The 23146-nt window shown below is 46.0% G+C and overlaps 1 protein-coding gene across 1 annotated transcript in view; it reads right to left on the reverse strand.

Annotated features, from left to right (window-relative positions):
- The window catches only part of PRKCH (protein kinase C eta), a 656855-nt gene that overhangs the window by 315743 nt on the left and 317966 nt on the right, over positions 1 to 23146 (reverse strand). The window lies entirely within an intron of this gene.

Genomic DNA, 23146 nt, shown 5'->3' on the forward strand with positions numbered 1-23146 from the left:
CTATGGCTAGTGGATCTCATGCTTGTAGACAGTCTGCGTCGTCGTTTAGGGCTAAAAGGACAATAGATATGTGGTGTACTTTCTAACCTTTTTTCTGCACTGGAAACAGTATACATTGTTGGTAAATCTCTTCCTTTACATCCCATTGAAATTTGGAAAAGACTTTTTCCACACCCGACAAGCACATTTACACCAATTGTTCGTTGAAGATCATACATGAGTGTCTGCATGGGAAAGGAACTTGTGAACCTTTAGTGACGACTCCCAACATGAGTGTGCCCAAATTCTTGTAAGGGACCTTCCTCTCCCCCCCCCCCTTTATATCAATAATTTCCTCTCATGTTCTGTCCCTTGCCTGATGCTATTCACGTGCAGCTATCTGCCAGGCGACCTGATCTTTCCACTTGAATAACTGAATGTCTGCTGCTCGGAAATTGTGATTATATGAATCATAATTTATTTTTAGAAATGGACATCTACTTCTAGTTTATAATTTGTGCAGGTGGCTGCAGGTGTTAGCTAACGACTCTCATATTTGGGGACTCGATCTTAGTTTTGATTACCAGACTGACTCAGAGCAAGAGAGCACCAGAAGTGGAAAAAAGAAGAGGGAAGAGAATTATTAAAAAACACAGTGAAAAAGGAAGAAATAAAGGATGAAATTGAACCACCTTAAGTGAGCTAAAGTAATATGAAGGGAAAAAAGACAGAGACAGAAGCATGAGGACGAATCATGACTAGGAAAGCTACCCCATCATTGGGTAGTGCCAGAAGTACGCTCTTAAGAATTAACTTTGGACTTGGGCTCGTAGTTAAGTTAAGTAACCTATTTAATTTGGGTTTGACAGACTTCATTAGAGAACATTTTATTTGAGGTTGTCTCAGGGGGTGGAAACCAGGCTAGAAAGGACCAATTTATATAGAGTGCCCTACCTCATTAAAATGTAGTGCTATAAAATGTGCATACCTATCATTTGAGATAGTTGCATATCATAAAACAGGTATACAAGAACTTAATTATGCATTTTTGTGCGGTTTTAGGCTGTTATAGCACTTTAAAATGGAGTAATCTAAATAACAGCTAAAAATAAACATCATCACTCTGTACAAAAGGCATGTGGGAAAAACTGACCAAATAGGGAGGACAGTAGGATCACTGGGCAAGTGTCAACAAAAGAAAAGATCAATGAGACCCCCATAGAAATAAAGGCATAAGGACAGGAAAAATGTGTTCAATCAGCAATAAAAATAAATAAAACATAATTCAGTAAAATCCATGAGGGTAGTCAGGTAGTCGTCAGCAAGCAGAGAAAATAATCACTGGTCCCAGATTTGAGATCAAGAAGGTTAGTGAAGCGTCAGTGAAGAGGAGGGGGGCAGGAATATAACCATAGTAAGGTGCAATTAAGACAGTAAAACCAGGACTGTGGTGGACAGGACCATTCCAGTGGATAAGCAATAATTAGGGCATAGATATCGAAAAAGTAAGGATTATTCTCAGTTGTAATCAAAATGTCTTTGGTACCGGAAGATTTTAAGTTCCTTTCTAAACTGTTGCACGCAGGGAGTGGTAACTAAAGCTTGTAGACGCTATTTTCGAAATTCTCATAGCACTTCAATAGAAGGATTGCTCCAAAGACAGCTATTTGTGAATTCTGGGTGGATAGATTCTGTAATAAGCAACCTCCATTAGCCAGCAAGAAATTTCAATTTCTTGGGGGCGTGGCTAAGCACCAGTCAAGATGGCCGCCATTTAGCATAGCTCCGAGCCTAATAATTTGAAATCCCCCAATATCCGTCCAATAATTTGCATTGCCGGCATGGAGTGGGTGCCCGGTGGCGTCTGAAGTGGCGGAGCGGCCAATCCTGGGGCCGTGGGGTGACGAGCTCGGTGATCTTGCGAGGGTGTTGTGCGAGTGACTTGCGGCCTGGAGATGGTGCGCGGCCGCGGGAGGCACAGCGCTGTTGTCTGGAGCCCGGAAGAGTTGGAGGAGGCGGGGTGCCGGATCGGGGCCTCCTGAAGAGAGTCGGGCCGGGCCTCCTGAAGTGAGTCGGGCTGGGCCTGCAGTTCGGGAGTGGTCGCGGTGGTGACTCTGCGGTCTGTGACAGGAGAGGGTCTCTTTCTCCCCCCCCTTTTTTCTGTCGCATGGCTGGAGCAGGGGGTCCGAGGCCAGCATGGAGATTGGTGGCTGGCAGTGAGTGGAGTGGGGCGGACGGCCTAGTGGAGGACTGCTTCCTGCGCCAGGCCTGCGGCGGATGCTCAGGGCCCGCGAGGGGGGGAGGCTGGGGTGAGTGTTACAGCCTGGTTTGGACAGTGGCCGGGGCCTTTTGATTGTCCCCCTTCATTCGGCACTTACTGAGAGGGCCTCGGTGGTGAGGTTGTGGCCCCCAAACCCCCCTGAGAGGAGGAAGAAGACTGGACTGCAGTGGCCCACTGCGCGGTGCTGGTTGGGGGGCCGCATGGTGGAGGGGGATGCTGCCCGCCGCTCTGTGCCCTGATTTTGTAACACACGAGGACCCGAGGAAGGGTGGGGCCCTGGCAGCCTGCTGGTGGGCACGCACCTAGCATGGATAGGAACAAAGGGCGGCATTCGCAGCAGACCAACAAAATGAACAACTATGCTGTTCCGAGACAGACAGGGGGCCCGTTGCCACGGGCGGCAACTGGGGGGGCAGGGACAGGGGACGGAGCAAGGCTCCCCCGAGTGAACCCTCTCTGAGTGAAATTATGGCTGCGATTCACAACCTGAAGGGATCTCTGGAGTCCCGGCTTGAAGCTGTGGCAGTGGATGTGGCCCTTCTCCGTGCTGACCTTCAAAAAGTTTCTGAAAAGGTCACAACGGCAGAGACAGATACTGCCTGTCTGCAGTCTACATCCAAGGCACTTGAGGAGCAGGTACGGTTTCTCAGGGCGGAGCATGGGCGCCTGGTGGCGCGTTTGGAAGACCAGGAGGGGAGGGCGCGAAAAAATAATATCAGGGTTGTTGGGGTGCCGGAGGGAGCTGAGGGCCCGAGTGTTGAGCTTTTTATGGAAACCCTGATCACCGACTATCTGCGCCCCAAGTGACTATCCTTGTTTTCATGGTGGAGCGGGCGCACAGATTCCGGTCCCTCCTCCGTGCCCGGGGGCCCCCCAAGGACTATCATTACACGCATCTTTAATTTTAGGGATCGTGATGCTATCCTCCAGGCTGCTAGATCCCGGGGGGGGACTTACAGTATGAGAATGCCACTGTTTGCTTCTTCCCGGACTTTACATTGAAGGTCCAAAGGCAGCGCCAATGTTTTTGGAGGTCCAAAAAGCTCTGTTGGACCGTGAACTAAAGTGCGTGATGCTCTTCCCGACGCAGCTGAGGGTAATCGCGGATGGCAAGACTTGGCACTTCGCCGCGCCGGAGGAGGCCTGGGAGTGGCTGGAGGGGTTGAGAGCTGCGGGTCACACGGATCTTCGGAGAGATGGAGGAGGGCCCAGAGGCAGGAAGAAGACAGCCTCTTCGACAGGATGGCAGGACATGGGGCCAGGACAGGCAGCAGCTCCAGCATCATAGGGGTGGGGGAGCTGGTGGCGTGATTGGTGCCTACCTAGACTCGGCGGGCGATGCAACACACGATGCACAGTAATGTACAATAGGGGATCGATTTGAACTGACTGTACAAATACCTTATTGTGGAGGTCATGTTTGGTGGCGCTGGTCCACCCATGCAAGAGTTTCAAATGTTTTGGGGGACAGGCGCTCCACTGCCTGGGGCGGTGGGCAGTTTAACGCCTGCTATGCGGGGTTGCAGGGAGGGGGAGGTCTTACTAGGGGATTGTTATCTTACAGTTCATGGTTGGACCTTGTTCTTAGGCCATTGTACAGTACTGCTATGCTATGGGACACTGCTTGGGGTGGGGGACCACATGCGGGACTGCAGAACCGGGGGACACTCAATGGCAGAGTTAAGAGTGCGTACCCTTAGGGTCATGATATGGAATGTGAATGCTCTGGGCAGTTGCATTAAATGGACCATAGTCCTTCAGTTCCTGCGCAGACCTTGTGTTATTGCAGGAAACTTATCTCAAAGGAAATTACTACAGGGCGCAGGACAGATTTGGATACCAACTGGTCGCTCATGCGGGCTACACAACGGGGTCAAGGGGTGTGGGTATCTTTCTAAAAAAATCAGTCCCATTTATTCTGACATGCACCTGGTGGGACATGCTGGGACGCTATGTGGCAGTCTGGGAGGAGCACACTCTGAATTTGTGTTCCGTCTACGCTCCGCCACAGCTTCAGGGGTCTACCCTGGCAGACCTGGGTGCACTGTTGCTTAACATCCCGATGGGTCTCCTGGTTCTGGGGGTAGGATAAAAATCTGGTGGCTGACCCAGGGTTTGATAGAGTTTCACATGCAAGGACACCTGACATTTCTACGGCACTGAAGTCCTTTTTGGACTCTGTTGGCCTGGTAGACTTGTGGAGGGAGCAGAATCCAGGGAAGAGGCAGTTCACTTATTCTTCGGTCCCCCACGGTGGCTCATCAAGGCATGACTGTCTAATCATGACTTGGTCTCCTGTGGGTAGGTTCCAAGAGGCTGTGCACTACCCAAGAGGGATATCTGACCAGTCCCCTGTGGAAGTCACTATACTGGGGTCACTGCCCTGGCTGGATCCCTGGTATCTGAGAGACAAACCCTTTGCTGACAGGGTGAGGGAAAGGTCAACCCAATATTTTGAGGAGAATATGGGTTTGGTGGATTCTGCATGCATATTGTGGGAAGCCTTCTAAATGGTACTAAGGGGTCATGTACAGACCATGATCGGGGGCAAGAAAAAGGAGTAATATTTGCAGGCTGCAGAACTCGAGCGAGAAATCGTAGCTTTGGAGGCCCGGTATCAGGCAAAGGGAGAGGCGGAGGATGATCTTCCCCACCAGCTGTGTCTCAAAAGATATGAGCTGTGCACTTTGGCCGAGCAACATGCTAGGGCCTACGTTCTGGCGTCTCAGCGCCGGCTGTATAATGTGGGGGACAAAGCCAACAAATTATTGGCATGGTTGGACAAGAGAGAACAAGAGCGTTCTTGGGTCTGGGCGATACGGACTAAAGAGGGGACTACGTGTGAGTCTAACAAGTCCATAGTGGAGGCCTTTGCTGTCTACTACGAGGTCTATAACTTGGAGTCTTGGATGACGGAGAAGGATTGCTCAGACCTCCTGCAGGATATTCCATTGCTGGTGCTCTCCGAGATGGAGAGTGGGGAGCTTGAAGCTGAGCTGACGGAAGACGAAGTCGCCGCAGCATTGCGGGGCCTTCAGTCGGGCAAGGCAGCAGGGCCCAACGGAATCCCGGTGGAGTTATTTAAATTCCTGGGGAGTAAAGTGGCTAAACATATGTTGGCTATGTTCCGGGAGGCATGGGATGTGGGACTGCTACCACTAGATCAGAGGACCGCCACTGTTGTGGTGATACCGAAGAAAGGTAGACCCCCAGAGAGATTTGCTTACTATAGGCCCCTCTCGTATATAAATATGGAGGTAATGTCCTGGTGAAGGTCTTGGCGGCTAGATTGTGCAAATTATTATTTCTAAACTGGTTCACCCAGACCAATATGGCTTCATGTCGTCCAGGTCCACACGTCTGAACCTGCAGAGACTTTACAGAGTCTTACACATGACAGATGGTCAGCATAAGGAACAGACGGCGCTCCTGTCTCTGGATGCCTGTATGGCCTTCGATACTGTGGAATTGCCGTATATTTTCACGGTGCTCAGAAGATTCGGAGTGGGTCTGTGTTTTTTGTCGGGGATTGGACTGCTGTATTGGGAACCGGTGGTGCGGGTGCGGGTCAATGCTGCGTTGTTGCAGCCCTTTCCTCTCCACAGGGGCACCCAGCAGGGGTGCCCGCTCTTTCCCATTCTGTTTGCCCTGTCACTTGAGCCCTTGGCGGAATGGATTCGCCAGGATCCGCTGATTTGTGGCGTAGACTCGTGTGCAACGTGGGAGGAACGTGTCTCCCTGTACACTGACGATGTTCTGCTATATGTCATGCAGCCCCGGCAGTCCATCAACAGGATAATGCAGGTCTTTGGTATCTTTAGGGACCATTCCGGTTACCAGATTAATTGGGGGAAGTCATTAGTCTTCCCTCTGACCGGGGCCCCGCCTGTCCTGCCCTCAGGTTGTAGCATGCCAATCTACGTGGGGGGCTTCAAATATCTGGGGGTATATGTCCCTAGGAATCAGGGGTGCTTTTTGCAAAAAACACTCCAACCCCAGCTGGATAGATTTCACAGGGATGTGGCCCACTGGAGGACGTTACCTCTTTCTCTAATGGGTAGATCTGCTCTCTACAAAATGATGACACTGCTCCGTCTTCTGTATGTTTTTCAGAACACTCCCTCTGAGATACCGGTGGTGGTGTTCTGGGATCTGGACTGGGATATCAGGCTATTGTTGTGGGATGGTGGCTGATTCCGTGTAGCACTGTCGAAATTAAAGCTCAGAGTGTATGAGGGTGGGCTTGCAATTTCGGATCCCCTTCTCTATTACTCGGCAACTCAGTTGGTCACTAATAATGATTGGGCCTTTGCAGACCGGGAGGACCCGGCCTTTAAGGTTGACAGACAGATGCTGGGTGGGGGAGGATTTGAGCCCACCCTTTATACCCGTGGGGGTTCGCGATCACTCCCGGCGCACACCGCGATGGTGGTGAAGGCCTGGCATGATGCCATCCGCTATCTGGGTTGGGGATCTACCCTGACAGCGCAGACTCCACTGTGGAGTAGTGACTTGCTGGGGGACTTAAAGACCTTGGGTGGATTCCGCAGGTGGTCTCTTTTGGGGATTGAACACCTGGGAGATGTCTGGAGGGGTTGGGCACTCATGATGTTTGAGGTCGTACAGCAAGAATACACAATGGCGGGAACGGAACAGTTTAGGTACCTGTAGCTGCGGCATGCTATGAGCCAATATGTTCCGGAGCATGAGCAGTTGCCGGAGGCTGCTCCTCTGGAAGACTGCCTCTTGACGGAGACGCTGGAGTCGAAGGTCATATCCTTGCTATACAAGAAACTGCTGAATAACTCTCCGGACCCGATGACTGCCCTATGGGCCAAATAGGATGCGGATTTGGTTACACTAACTGACGAGGACCGGGGGGCTGCTAGACAGGGTCCCAGGGTCGTGGTGATTAAGGCACGGTTCAGACTGATCCAACTCCGGATTCTTCTCAGGGCATACTATTCCAGGGCAGTGATGCATAAGATGGGAAGGGCTCAGACCGTGCAGTGCTTGTGGCGATGTGGGCCAGAGGGCACCATCTACCACATTCTATGGGCATGCCCTGCGCTGCAGACTTACTGGCAGGGGGTGGTCGGGGAGGCAGTGTGGGTTCTTGGAAGGGCGGTCCTTCTGGATCCCTGGCTGCTGCTACTGAATATAGTGGGTGAAGAACACTGGCCAAAGCAGCAGGTAACATGGTTGGCAATAGCAGCAATAGTCACTAAGCATAATATAGAACGGTTGTGAGGCACAGAGTCCCTGCCCAGTCTTCAGAAATGGCGGTCGGACCTGGACTGGTGACACAGTGTGGAAAAAGTAATAAACAAGAGCAGGGGTTGCCCTGGGAAATGTAAGAAAATGTGGGACGGGTGGGGGCCTACAGGGGCAGGGACTGATCCTCTGTTAGCTATGCCCTGGCGAGAGGCATGTCACTGGGTTGGGTACACCATTGTATGCATCCTGGGGGATGTTTCATTCGACATCCGATTAGTTCTGAACTCCTACTCTGAGTTGTTGATAAATGATGGGTCTTTAATGGTCGTATGATACACGGTGCAATGGCTGTTTTGTCATTCAATAAAAAGATTTATAAAAAAAAAAAGAAATGTCAATTTCTTAGCCAACTAGAAGGGTGTAGAAGTATGTGGATTTTGTGCATCATGCAGGATATCTTAAATTATAAAAAGACAGGCATAGCAAACCATAAAGAGGGTATACTCACTAGTATAATCTAGTTCAGGAGATGTTGCTTTCTAGGATGTAGGAACTTCACCCACCAACAGTGGAATGCTTCATTCTTGGGTCCTCTCCTCATTAAGGACTTGTTATAAGCCTGAATGGGCTCAGCAATAAAGAAGCACTGTCCAAAGATGTTTATATTGGGATCCTGATATATCAGTATATCAAAGTACCTTGAATTTGCCTTGATAATGTATTTGTGGTACCATGGATAAAATTTTAAAAAGGCAGAATATTAGAAAATATTAATATTCCTACATTATAGAGGTTAACATGTTTTGTCATTGATTAAGTGTAATTGGGCAAGGGGCTTTCACCAGGGCCTGGCATCCCTAATACCTTCACCTACCCAGAATGTTGTACATTTGAAATGCCCTCTGAGAGGGAGTGCAATGTATAGCTTCTATCACAAGTCCCATCCCTTGGAGTATGTTTAACCATAGAGAGGTCATTCCTCTCTCCAGCTATGGGATAATAATTCAACTCATTCAGGGTATTTATCACTACAAGGCAACTTGAAGCTACAGGTTCTTTGAAATCTATATTTTCCTTGCACCTAAATTATTCAAAAACAACATATACTAGTGATTCTAAAATCTTCATGGCTCACTACACTTTTTCATATATATATGAAATATCAGGAAGTATTAATATTTCCCACCTTACTCCCCTTATTCTTTTATCTTGAATTAAACACTTTCTTCAGTGGGATGCCTTTGAAGAGTTATATGCCTCAGGAAAATTCTGTTGACTTTCTTGCATCTTGAAATAAAGTGAGCAGCCACATGCAACACAATTCTAAAAGGGGCAAGATGAACTTTTGGAATGCCAGTGAGAATTGAAGTCCCATAATCAACTTCGGATAGAACAAGTACCTGAAATAAGGACTTCTGTTCTTGCCCATGGAGGAACTCAGTTTCCTACCCCATAGCAGGTTGGTAACATGCTACTGGCCATACAATGATTGCGACCCTAGGTTAAGTCTGTTATTAAGAATGAAACATAGGGGTTTAGCATTATCCGCAGTGTCCATTGTATATTCTAGGAGAGTACATGAATCAATCCAAGATTTTAATGGTAAGTGGGATCTTTTGAATGGATTAAAAAGAACTCTGTTTTGGGGGGTTGAGTGGTGTTTACACATGCAGATTTGGACATTCTCTGAGGTGTCACTTAGAGGTTAAATCTTGAGCGAGACCTAGGTACTGCCAGTAAACTGATTAAACAAATCCCAGGATTCCTGTAGTAAGACCCAAATGGTTCCAAATACAGATTACATAATGTAGGGGATAATATGGATCCTTAAGGAACCCATTTTGGCAACACTTTCAAATATAGAGTTACCTATAGCTTATGTTCAGTTTGAAAATAGCAGCTGAACCATTTAAGCACTGCACATTAGATGTCGGACAGCTCTTTGAAGATATTGTTCCGAGAGATATGATTAACAGTATCAAAAGTAGCAGGTAGGTTTAGAAGTACAAGTATATATAATATCAATTGGTTCAACTTGAACTTACTTATAGTCAACTCTTCCTTTCTCAGGAGAAAAATATTTCCGCATGCACTTAATGTACAAACAAATTCAAAAAGGGCCTGATTTAGAGTTGGGGTTTCTCCGTCACGAAATCTGGAGGTGACAGAGTAACCCATCCACCAAACTCTAAATCAGACCGTAAGTACACTCTAGCCCTTTTAGTAGTTTTAATTAACAATTGTCTCCGGCATCAATTAGACGCAAAATAACAAACAATACAGACAAAAACAAAACAAAAGTTGTGCTCTCCAATTTCAAGTAACTCACATTCAAATAACTAAAATAAATACGACCAGGTCCTCTGAAATGTTTGACTCAAGTTGAAATTGAATGGAATGTTAGAGGTTGGAGGTAGTAAGATTTTGATTGACTTTACCTTCTCATTAAAAATCTTCACACATTCTTAAAATTTGGACTGAGGATTCATTCCAACAGAAAGTGGGTATTGACCTGCTTAGCCCCCTCAACCAGAGATTTTGAGATATGCTTGGAGCTGTCCAATAGCAAGCAATGTGATGTGCCTGAACTTTGCTATGTAAATGTGGTTGGTATAGCTTTAGTTGCAAACTCTAAACCGAGTCAAACTAGAGGAAAACAGGGTTTGTCTCCGCTTAGCCTCAAGTCTTCTCAGCAAATTTATTTCCTCAAATACATCTATAGACAACCAAAGAACAGAGTGCTATGACTTTTCTTCGTACACTTCAGAAGTGCACAATCCTGAAGAAGGGCATTTGTGCAACCAATTAATTAGTCGTGGAGATACTTATGTCTGGTTTAATTCTCATAAGAGGACGATTTTCTGCTGAGCCCTGCCTACAAATCTGTTAAAGTCGATATTCTTTGTGCCCCAAAACCACACTCTCTTTTTTGGCTTATAGTGGGTAAAGATTTGAAGAAGTTTGGACTAGTCAACAAGAATGGGTTCATCAGTAATTGGTGGGTCACTGTTCGTACTAATTAAGTCAAGTATGGATCTTTAGAGTGTGTAGGTTTATGGCACTATTGGAGAAGCTCTTTTTCAGAAAGAAGCAAAGGGAAAAAATTAATTGCTTCAACTCCTGCACTGTCCCAAAGCACACTGGAGTCTCCATGGAAAATGTAAGACTCAAGGTTTATCAGTTGAATCCTAGTATACTCCATACAATCGTAATGAAAGTGTTGTTATCGCCTAAAGGTTGGTATATAATGTATCACTATGACTTGGCCCTATCTGCAGATTCATTTCCAAACTTTTGCCTTCACCCTCCTGTTTCCTGAACCTGCTTTTGTTAGCTTTTAGGACTCTGCACACTTTACCACTGCTAACTAATGCTAAAGTGCTTGCACTCTCTCCTTTAAACATAGAAAAGTTGGCTTACACCCAATTGACACATATAATTTACTTGTAAGTCCCTAGTAAAGTGGTACTACATGTATCCAGGGCCTGTATGTTAAATGCTACTTGTGGGCCTGCAGCACTCATTGTGCCACTCACTTAAGTAACCTTTTAAACGTCTCAGGCATGCCTTTGCAGCCTGTGTGTGCAGTTTTAAACTGCCATTTTGACCCAGTAAAATAAACCTTCTGCTAGGGCTAATTCTTCTTTTTTAGAGGCGAGTGTGCAAGTGCTCCATACCTGTTGTAATCTCTCTTTGGGCTTTTAACCACGCCCATGTCACGCTTGTCACTTTCATTGGTTTGTGGGCTTGCCGTTTAAGTTCCGCTTGATTTAATTAGTGAAAGGCATGCATACATCATGCCTTTTCTGGTGTTTAGCCCTCCTCAAGTGCACTGGCCAACTACTGAAATCATACGATGCTCCATGTTTTCAGCATAGTTTCCAGACGACTTTATATTTTTATTTTCATGCAGCGAGATCATGCTGGGTTTTACATAGCGCGATCACACACTTTTTTTGGTTTTCAATTTCAGCATGATCGCACTGCGTTTTACATACTGCGATTGCGCTTTTTTTCTTTCAATTTGTGTGGCAAGAAATGTCAGGTTAGGAGTTTCCAACGCTAACACCTGTAACTTGAGAAAATGCGAAACCTGTTGCGTTGCAAATGCTTGTTAATATATGTCACCCTAGAGTAGAATATGCACAGCCTCAGGGCAAGATGCAGTGTATTTAAGAAGTTGGGCATATACTTTTAAGTTTTAGATGTCCTGGTAGTGAAAAGCTCCTAAATTAATTTTTCACTACTGTGAGGACTACCTCTCCCATAAGATAGCACTTGGTTACCTTATTACATTTAGTAAGTGCTAAGTTGTGTTTGGGAACAGGTAAACAATGTGTGCTTGGTGTCTGAGAAATTGTAAATAAAAATCCTCCTTAATGGTAAAGTCAGATTTTAAGTTACAATTGTGAAAATGCCACTTTTAGAAAGTTGGCATTTTCCTGCCATAACTATTAGGTGTCTGCAGCCCGTTCCTGAGTCACATGACCAGATGTAGTTGGATGTTGGACTTTGTTTATTCCTCCCAGACAGCCACACAGTAGAGGGATTAGGTGTGCCTAGATAGTCCATCAACTGGCAGGATGGGGGAGCGGAGCTGGGTACAGCCCCACTAGCAACTGAATAGGCTGTGCTATGCCTTCACACAAAGGACTTGTCACCACTACAGTGTTCATGCATCCAGCTTAGAGCCAAGGCAGCAAAGGCAGGAAACTTCAAGGATTTCAAAGGGAATTCTCTATAAACTTATCTTACTTCAAAGAAGGCACCAGGTTTAAAAATAGGAGATTCAGAATGAATGTTGAGTACACTCCTGGACCTGTGGATACTACAGAAGAAGGACTGCTGTGCTGTTTTGCTTCCAGACGGACTGCCAATATACTGCCCTGTACTCTGCTGGCCTGCTGCTCTGCTGCTCGCTGACCTGCTTGCTGAGAAGGCTGGACTGACTCCAAGGGTCAGCTGATTTACCGAATCTGAGCTACAGGGACACAACAAGCTCTAGATGCTCCCTAGAACTGCCCAGCAGACCTGCTGCCTGGATGTGCAACTGACCCCTGCTGGCATTTGCTGGAGTTTATTCCTGACCCCCAAGAGGTGCCCCTGAGGTCCTAGTCCCTTGGTGCGGCCACAGCTGAGCTCCTTTTTAAAGAAAATGAGAAATCCTGATGTTTTAGGCTACTCATGATCGCGAAAGAGCCAGTTCATGCCAAGATCTTGCCGCACACACCAACTCAAGCTTCCAGTGAACCCCACTCTTCACACCACAGCGACCAACCGTGACACCTTGCAATGCGAGATCTGCACAATACGCTACAGCGTTGACAGCTCACGGTGACTGCCAACGTGAAGCTCCACAAATGACCTTCAGTGATGCATGACAGGATCTTTGCGAGACAGCGATGACCATCCGTTGTGCTCGGCCTGCTCTTCGTGTTATTATATGAGCATCCACTAACGATTGCTGCTCCTTGCAGCACTTTCCACCGTGAACTCAACTCTTCACACTTGCCTTTGAATGTAACTCTGTCAGTGGGACTAATTTGATCCCTGTGTCCAGCTTGTGCTTCATCGTGGTCATCCTAAACTTGTGACTTTCACTCAGTCACGCAGGACCAGATGACTGTGGGTGACGCTTTGTGCCGTTTGACAAATTACTTACCGGAAATCTTTAAAATTGCATTTTTCTAGTTCTACTGATTGGAATTTTGTTTTTATGGTGTCAAATGATTTACTAAATTCTTCTCTGTTTTCTCAAATTGGTGTGGGATTTTTCTTGAGTTGTGTTTTCTCTTTATTACTGTTAGAAGTACTGCATACAAACTTTACACATTGCCTAAAAGTTAAGCCTCACTCTTTTTGTGCCAAGCCACCAGAAGGAAGAGCATAGGTTTATTTTAGATTTGCTTGTAACTTCACCATGACTGGTTGTGGCTGCTGCTTGAGTAGGGTTTCACCCACTTCAAACAGTGACCCAAGTTTCAACAACATTTAGTCTGATTGCTGAGGTCAGAGAAAAGCACTGAAAGAAGTGGTACTGACGAGTGGGAAGTCTTCTGCACCACATCAATTCTTATGGAAAACTGCTTCTCTGCCTCCTTATCTGCCTTCATCGTTGCATCAATGGATGGACGAATGCAGAGGAAGAAGGAAAAAACAGAAAGGTATGAGTCGTCTTGTATGTGTGACACTGTAAACAGGGAACTTAATAGGGGTTTGGCTGAAATCTAGGTTACGGATTCAAATTTGGGGGCCATAACTTTCAAAACAGTTCAGTAGTTCCCCATTGTGGAGAGTGGACCTTGCTCTTTTGTGATTGTGGCTGCTCCTGGCACTATAGACCATTCATGTTTATCCAGATAAACCCTTAGGTTGGTATTCAGTAGGAAAACAGCCACTGAGCTTCTTAGTACTCTGCAACATGTGATTAACGGCCGTGGTTATAAAATCAATTTTCTCAATTTTCTCATTGCGTTAAGCCAAAGTAATCAGGTTTGCTGAGTTGGAGTTTGTGTTTGTCTCAGAGTGCGCTGACTTGATTGATCAGTTTAGTTTAGGTTTCTGGTCCAGCTGCAAAGAGCTTTTTGGATTGTCACTAGTGGGAAATAAGGAATAGCAGAAGTATAGTAGTCCAGAATTGATTTGAAGTTTAGGTTTAGACTGATCAATGGCAGATGGGGATCCTGAGGAGACATTCCCCTAAAGTTCTGACTATTAAGCCGGTGATTAAGGATTTGAGGTAGGAGCATAGGGGAGCCATCTTAAAGAAGTAGTTGAAAAGGTTTTGGAAAGTAGGCAGGGGAAAAACTCTCAGGAGGAGGTGAAGCTGGAAGTAGAGGCTGGATTTGACTCTGATGGATGGAGTTGATGTCTGGCACGTGACGAGGTGAAAGGGATGGTCAAAAGAGCTAAATTAGGCAAAAACAGATGAATGTTTATTTTATTAGTTAATTAAAACCATGAAAATATTCCTTCAACATAACATTTAACAGAACAATATTGGTGCTCTTAGACATTTATATTACAATAAAAATTATGAAATAAAAATAGTTTGATACATTCTACAGATTCGCCCCCTCTTAATTCCAGGTGCTGTTTCTTGACTTTATTACAGGGTTGGCTGAATACACAGCGATGTTACCTAAGAACCTTCCTTTCTTTGATGTATTCATTCGTAGTAAATGGATATTGTTTCCATTGGCACCCTCCCTATCACTGGCTTGTTTCAGCACATGTAATTTTGGAGGAAAACATTTCCAGAAATTGAACCAGCCTAAAATTCAATATAGTGTTTCGTGGGTTGAATGCTTCAGCTAGTGCTTGTCTACATGATCTGATCCCTAAGCCATTTAGTTCTTTTTTTCAGTAAACATCTTCTTTCAGCAGCCAAAGCTGGGCAAATGTAGACCACATGCACCAAGTTTTCTTCCACCAGATGACATAGGCGGCACTCACGGGTGCCTGCTGGTGGCCCTTCTTCCATTTTGGCATGAGGTCTAGCGTTAAAACTTCACCCAGCCTGAGCCTTAGAAAGCGTTGCTTGATTTTTCGTGAATAGGGGGCAGCCATAAGTGGTGATTCTTTGAGAGTTGTATATGAATTAATAATCAACCAACCATGGGACCTTTTAGCCAGAACCTCCCTGTCTTCTAGCCAGCTGTATAATTTACTTTGATTTATTCACTGCTTTGTTAAAAGCCAGGATGGGAAGCGGCTGGTCCCATACATCGCCTAAGTTCAAAAGAATTATACTCTTTTCCAGATACCTTTAGTAATTGCTATTCCCTCTTTCTAAAATAATTTCCTGCCAGACTAGATTAGCTAATGACCCTTTTGAGGCGCGGCTCAGTTTCTAACAGAATTTGATATATGCCGCAGGACAAGCCAGCGACTGCTTAACCAACATAAATTCCAGTCTGACCTGGGCTGGGAAGGCATCTCCTGGTAACCGAAATTCACGCTTATATGTCCTTACCAGAAGCTTATCCAGGAGAGCTACCTCCATCCCCCTCATTATTTAGGGCCCATAAGTGAGGGTTGGCAGTAATTTTACTCTCATTATGGCTGTCAATGGATTCTGAGCATGGCCACAGATTGAATTTGCAAGCGTGCCAAAGGCGTGAGCAAGTGCGTGTGCCTTATTTTTTATTCCTTTTTTTTGTAGTGCATAGTTACATCTATCACGACTTCTAGGTATCTGTATGAGCTTACTTCCTCTAAGGTCTTTCCATTCAGACACCATTTGGCCTGGCTATTGGGTCGGCGATTTAGAGTAATCATTTTAGATTTGTTATGGTTGATTTCTAATTTGTTTGTTCTTGCGTACTCTTCTAAATTGTTTAGCAGTTTTTGGATGCCTATCTGGTGTTACTAATCAATAATAGGTCATCTGCATATAACATATTAGATAGTTGTTGGCGCCCAGAGAGGGGGAATGGGCTGATTGATCGTTTAACTTCGCAGAGAGATCTGCTATGTACAGGTTAAAAAGTCAATACACAGCCTTGTTTAAAACCAACTGTTGTTTTAACTGCCCTAGATAGGTGTGAACCTCCCCCTAATTTAACCTTCACCCATGTGTCAGAGTAAATCATTTTGATGGCATTTAAAATACCCCCAGAGCTGTAGTTTGGCCCATAGTTTGCCACGCGGGACACAATCAGAGGCAGCTTTAAAGTCATCAAAGTAAAAATAGGTGGAAGTCCTGGTTGCTTTTGCTCTGTTGCTGATCAGTCCCAGTGCCATAAGGTTTGTTAGCGTTCCTTGATGCTTGGTGAAGCCGCTTTGATTTAAAAGCAGTATGTTGTTTTCTGCAATCCATGACGCTTACGTGTTTTAGCACACAAGATGAAAAATACTTGAGGTCAACGTCTAAGAGGGCGATTCATCTGTAATTGCTTGGGGAAGCCGTGTTCCCTCCTTTGTATATTGGGTGGATTATTGAGCCTCTCCAGGTTGCCGGAAAAATTCCTGTTGTGAGCACACAATTGAACATTGCAGCCTGGAAATTGGCCCATCTTTCTGTTTCTTGTTTAAACAGTGCCTGCGTTAAACCATTTGGGCCAGGTGCACAGTCAGTTCGTGACTTCCTGATGATTTTTATTAATTCTGATGCCATGATCTTCAAATTTTCCGAAACATCGGGTTCCCGGTTTTTAGTGAACCCCTGGGTTAGTGGTCCTTCTTCCGTGGGCGACTCTGTTAGATGAGACTTTAAGTGGCACACCAAAGCTTCCTCTGTTATATTTGCATTATTAGCTACCTTTGAACCCTTATACATTGTATTAATGAGTTTCCAGACTCTTTTGGAGTCAGATGTTTTGGACACAAAGTGTAGTTTGGCCCAAAGCGTCTCCTGCTGATGTTTTTTAAAGGTCCATAGTTCCCTTTTGAGCAGTATCCTTTGCTCTAGCAAGGTGAACAATTGTGGATCAATTTTCTGGGAATTTGCGCAGTTGACTTAGAGGTTTACCTACGACTGCTTTCCTTCTACAGACTGGCTGCGTTAAGTGTAAACGTTTGTGATAATTCAATTGTACTCCCTTTCTTGTATTTCCTGAGGAGTCTTTGTTTATAAGGTCGGTGGCAAAGTTCTCCCAGACTGTTGTCAAATTTGCCCAGCTCATGGCCATTGATTCTAGCTTTAGTAGAGCCTCTTCTGCTTGGCTTTCAATAGTATTTGATGGCCATTTAAGTCACTTTAGGTTTTCAGTGACAATCACCCCTTCCAGGGCTACCCCTTCCTCTGGCTTATGTGGTGATGAACGAATCCCGATTACCTGCGGCTTGTGATCACTTTCTACGCGGTCCATTATACTGAGGTCACTGAGCTCACAGAGGACCAAGGGCCAGGGGCCAAGGACCAAGGACCAGAGCAGCCCAAAGTTGCCGCTCCTGCCGAGTCCTACATAACCCGCCGTGGGCTGCTGGGAATCGGCAGGTGCCCGAGGGTCATGATCGTGGTATGGTCCAGGTCCAGTCTGGGCAGTGGTGAGTTGAGGTCACAGTCCTGCTGAAGGGCAGTGGCAAGGGAAATGGGCAGGCAATCAAAGTAGAGTCGCGCCAGGAGCCTGGAAGCGCAGCTGTCCCCAACTGCTGCTCACCCGCCTCGGGGTGTCCCTGTCTGTTCACCTCTAGCAGATGCCGGAGACCGCTGGGGGTTGGCGGCTCGAAGAAGCTCGGACTCGAGCTCGGGCTGCAGTGGACAGCCGGCTCCTGCACCACATCTGCTCCTCCAGCTGCCAGGTGCTGGGATTAGGCCGGGGGTTGAGGGCTAAGAGAGTTAAGAGGTTAAGAGTTGAGGAGCACGGGCGCTGGCTGTGAACCTCCTCCGATCTCCGCCTTTCTAGGCAAAGATAGTGTAGAATGGTTAGGGTGAGACATTTATAATGGAGAATGAAAGGAACAGCTGTGCAGAGATTTGGGGAAAGTGTTGTTACTCTCATGTAAACTATTTGGCATGGCATTTCATGAGGTAGTCAGCAGACCTAAGATGGGTGATGAAGGTGCGTTAGTTAGAGTGCACAAACTGTAGAGGAGGTTAACAAAATGTGGCACTGATAACTGAAAAAGTAGGATTCCCCTTCATGAGTGAAGATGGATAGCCACCCCTCTTGAGAGAGCGATATCCATACCTCCTGTGTATAAATGGGAAAACGAAGTTGAGCAGAAAGTCAACTAATAAAAGAATAGACAGCAAGTTTTACATTTAAAGTAATTGGGGAGAGCTTGGTATTAGGTCTAGAGAAAAAGCATCAAAAAAAGCTACTTGGAAAGAGTGAAAGAAACATCAAACAAATCCAGGTTTCCAACCTTCGATTTAAACATGACCTTGTCATTGTTGAAAATAGAAACAGAGAGATTACAATTGAAATGCATGAAATGAGACACAGGGGGTCATTCCGACCCTGGCGGTCCATGACCGTCAGGGCCGGGGACCGCGGAAGCACCGCCAACAGGCTGGCGGTGCTTCCAGGACCATTCTGACAGCGGCGGTAAAACCGTGGTCAGAAAAGGGCAACCGGCGGTTTCCCGCCGGTTTACCTCTGGCCCAGGGAATCCTCCAGCCATGGGGTTTCCGACCCCCTTCCCGCCATCCTGTTCCTGGCGGTTTTTACCGCCAGGAACAGGATGGCGGGAACGGGTGTCGTGGGGCCCCTGTGGGCCCCTGCACTGCCCATGCCACTGGCATGGGCAGTGCAGGGGCCCCCTAACAGGGCCCCATAAAGATTTTCAGTGTCTGCTTTGCAGACACTGAAAATCGCGACGGGTGCCACTGCACCCGTCGCACCCCTCCGGCTCCGCCGGCTCCATTGTTGAAGGGGCTTTCCCGCTGGGCCGGCGTGCGGCCTTCTGGTGGTCGCCCGCCGGCCCAGCGGAAAAGCCGGAATGGCCGCCGCGGTCTTTTGACTGCGGTGCAGTCATTCGGCGGTTCCCTCCAGGCGGGCGACCCCCATAGTTAGTTTCGCCCATTACTTATAGTTGCAGAGATTCTCAGAACCTTACAAAGGGGTTTAACCAGAGGGCAGTTATGAGCATGAAAAGGATAGGTCTGCTTTAAAGTTCACCTTCTAGGCAGAGTGGTATTGACTTGCTTTTTGGGAATTTTCAAAAAATCATATGTTTACATTTTTAGTCACATAATTACATAGGTTTGGAGGATATACATTTTTAAAGGCATTTGGCTCATTTCATTATTTAATCAAATGGTAGGACACTGAGTGGATATCTGATTCAGTACTCTGCAAAATTAACTAAGTAGAGAGAAGCCACGGATACGTACATCAGAAGGAGGTGGTGTGTGTAAAGAGGTGCATGGTTATTACATCTATATAACCATAAAATGGGGTTAGAAGTGAAGCTTTTAAAATAGAAAGCCAGTTGATGCGTAAGGGAGAAGTTGAATATCTTCGTACTTTCAATTAGGATAGACAGTGGTAGTTGCACAGTCCTTCTTCTCCTTCTAACAGGCCAGGCAGTCAGATTGGAACAAGGCAGCTGAGCAAACCAATGATGGATTACATGCATTAGTGAGTATTAATTATCTACAGGCAAACAAGATACCCCCAAATGATGTGCCACATATTGGACAGAATCCTCATGACTTTCCCCATCTGCACGCAAAGTTGACTCTGCAGAGTACAATCTTAAATTGTGACGAAAGGCCCCACACTTCCTAAAGCATTGTGACAAAGCCATACACCTCAGTCAAGTCTGAAGCATCCCAAAGGGTGAGCTGCTGCCAAAAACATCCCTTAGTCTCCAGGCAAAAAAAGGGAAAGGGGTTCAGTCTGGGTCAGGAGGCACCCTTCATGTACTTTGCATGGGACCCCCTTTAGTTTCTTTAAGCCCTTGGCCTCATCACATTCCCAACTCGAAAATGACTTTGCCGGGCTGCCTTACTCCTCCTTACTGACCCAGAGCTGGACGACTCCACACCAAGGAGCAGTTAGCCACATTGTACTCATTCTCAAGTGCAACCAGTCAAAAAGGACCATGCCTGGGCAAAGGTGACTCACAGTCAGGTTGCAGACAGTGGTTCTCCGTGGCACTCAGATCATGGGCATCATCATTCACGTCTAACAGTTCACGTAAATGCTCCTGCAGGGACCTAGTGACAACCCAGCACCTTTGTTTGTTACAGTTTAGGACTTGTTTGGCTGGTTCACCTGATAATATTGCTGATTTACATCCCAAAAAGATAGGAACTGGGGCCATAATGCACATAGATGTAATAATAATGCACATAGGTGTATGTTAATCATGGATCTTATAAGAACTGAGCAAGGGCATTTAGCAATGTGGGTGGTATGGCATTTTCTGTTAGTAAGTAGTTGTAGAAACTGACCATTTTTGGTGTGATTTCCCTACAACTTTTGCCGTATTTGTTTCGCAGGACCGAGAACACATAGAGCAAAAACTGGGGGAAACAGAAGTAAAGTACCTGCGCTCCCTCTTTAAATATGGTTAAATAGGCTTAATCTCGATTGACATATTTAACTACATGTTCAACGTATATGGTGTAGAAAATGCACTCTGGGCCTGGAAGTAAAACTGCCACTTGTGGACTGCAGCACCTATTCTGTCATCCAAAGAGTGGGTCTGTAAAACATGAGTTTAGGCCTACCATGAGTAGCCTGACTGAAGCACCCTATAAAGCTACTGTTAAACCCGTTAAAATACACTTTTCTATTTAAAACCCTGTTTTAAATATTATTAAGTCACCCCTAAATACACCTCATTGCTCGCAAAGTAGGGCATCTTTTATTTGAAAGTGGAACATGTGAAAAAATAAGGTTGACTTGTTCCTCAAGTGACTAGCCCCAAATGCTATTTTCACTGGAAGAGCTGTAACTGTATCTTAGAAAATGTCAACGTAAAGATTATAAACTTTAGCCTGTAACTGTTGACCAGAAATAACTAGAATAGGGACCCATATTTCATATTTATTAACACTTCAATTAATTGGTGAAGTTAGATTTTTAAGAAATATTTTTGAAAAGTCACTTTAAGAAAGTTCCCTTTTCCATACCTATAGCTCCGTCGATTCAGGCTTTAGCCTGACAGCAGGCTTTTGTTTCACCTAATGAGGTGTTAAATATGCTCCCAAAGCAGGACAGTGACTTTAGCCTGGTGACAGGATGGGCTGGGTATGGGGCCTGTGATCCATATCGGCTCAGGAAGGACAGCTGGGGAGTTTGAAGGAACTTCATTAAATGGAACGGTGTAGAGGTGCATCTGCCTATTTATACTTTAGTATAAGATGAGACTTGGGAGAGAGAAAGCTTTTGATGCCCAGGGCCACACTAGCCAGGCAGGCTGACTCTGACCCCAGTGGAAGGGAAGCTACCCCTAGGACTAGTTGAGTGAACACAAGTGCTCTACACAAGACAGGAACAGGTTCCCCTTCTTGGATTTTAGAAGTATGATGCAATGTGGGATTGAAGGCAGCAGTGTAAACAGGAACTGCCAAAAAGTGGGTAGGTATACCTCAGGGAACTTTTATGGCATTTATTAAGGAGGGGTCAGGAGTCACCCGAACCCACTGGCTAGTGCACCCAATAAATGTTAGACCTCCAGAAGACCCATTTCCAAACTCTTTCTGGACCTGCAGAAAATTAGAACAGGACATGACACTGCTTTCTGTAACAAGAGAGGAGCTCTGAAAGACTGGATCTGTATCGCCTTGTTCCCAGGACAAAGAGGTGGACACCACGGGTCAGTAGCCTGAACTTCTGTGTGGCTACAGGGACCCAAAAAGATGAAGAACCACTTCTTCTTGTATTCCCAGTTGCCCAGTCCCAACTGGACCTGTACTGCACAAGGCCCTTGATGAGCAATGCCCTAAAGTCCTAAGAGCCTCCAGTGCAGTCTAGGAGCCTTAGATAAAAAGCTGAGTAAAAAGGCACAAGTTCTGACTTCCAGATGCCAGAGCATCAGTACCACCACCAGAGGTGATCCGGCAATGATGCAACCTTGCTGGGTAGAAGAAACAGGCTTCTCATATTTAGAGCTTCTGCTCAGCAGAAAATGTTTTGGTGGGGGGGCCTCTGGCGAGAAGGTATCCGACCTTGCAAACCCATTGACATATACAGCCTACTGCCTTTTACCAGTGGAAGAAAAGGACTTCCATTCCACAGACTAAGTACCAACGAGAAAGTCTTGACTGGCCAAAGATGCGAACATAATCTGGGTGATGGTTGGACTGACAGAGAGGGGGGACTCAAATTTCTCCACCTCTGAGTCTTTCCCACCTAAAACAAAAGCTTCTCTGGGACGTTGCCCAACAGCTATGCATCTCTGTATTAACTTCACCAGATACAGCCTGCTTCCTTGCATCAGAGGAGTACTGACTTTTCTGTTTTCCAGACTAAGGGGGTTATTACAACTTTGAAGGAGGTTTTAATCCGTCCCAAAAGTGACGGTAAAGTGACGGATATACCACCAGCCGTATTACGAGCTCCGTAGGATATAATGGACTTGTAATACGGCTGGTGGTATATCCATCACTTTACCGTCACTTTTGGGACGGATTAACACCTCCTCCAAAGTTGTAATAACCCCCTAAGTCCAAAGATAAAATAGTTAACCGAGCTGTGCCTCCTGATGTATCCAATCTCGGGGTGCATGGCAGTTGACCTCCAAATGTGCTAAGATACTGATCTACCATGACCGTGGACCAGAGGTCTTCAACCTTTTTTGCTCTGAGCCCCCATAATCAAAATGTTTTGAAGTTGCCCCCCCTCTCCAAAATTGTATAGCAAGGATTTGGGGAGTGGGAGGGATGATTGCAAGGACGAGGATTATGAGATCATTTCAGGGGTTCTGTTTTTTTACCTTGTAATCCACACTCATTGTGGGACTTATAAAATACTCAACAGCATCAAACAAGAATAGGATTGACCAAAAACACTGCTCCAAATAGTTCACCCCACTGCAACTCCACCAGCTGCACTAAAGATGTCTGTAGCACTGAGAAGCAAGCTGTCTCCGCTTCTTTCACTCCTTCCCCATCATATCTGACCATCACTTCTGTCTCGAAACAAGTTCGATCTCTTTCTGAAAGAAAATGAGCTACAGCATGCTGCCCCTGTTTTTTGTGCCAATGCTGCCATCTGGCCTAATGCTAGCAAGGAAATGAGCCCCCATGCCCAGTTTTCACTGTAAAAC

Source organism: Pleurodeles waltl, chromosome 9 (genome assembly GCF_031143425.1).
Source record: "Pleurodeles waltl isolate 20211129_DDA chromosome 9, aPleWal1.hap1.20221129, whole genome shotgun sequence".
In the NCBI taxonomy this organism is placed as follows: Eukaryota; Metazoa; Chordata; class Amphibia; order Caudata; family Salamandridae; genus Pleurodeles; species Pleurodeles waltl.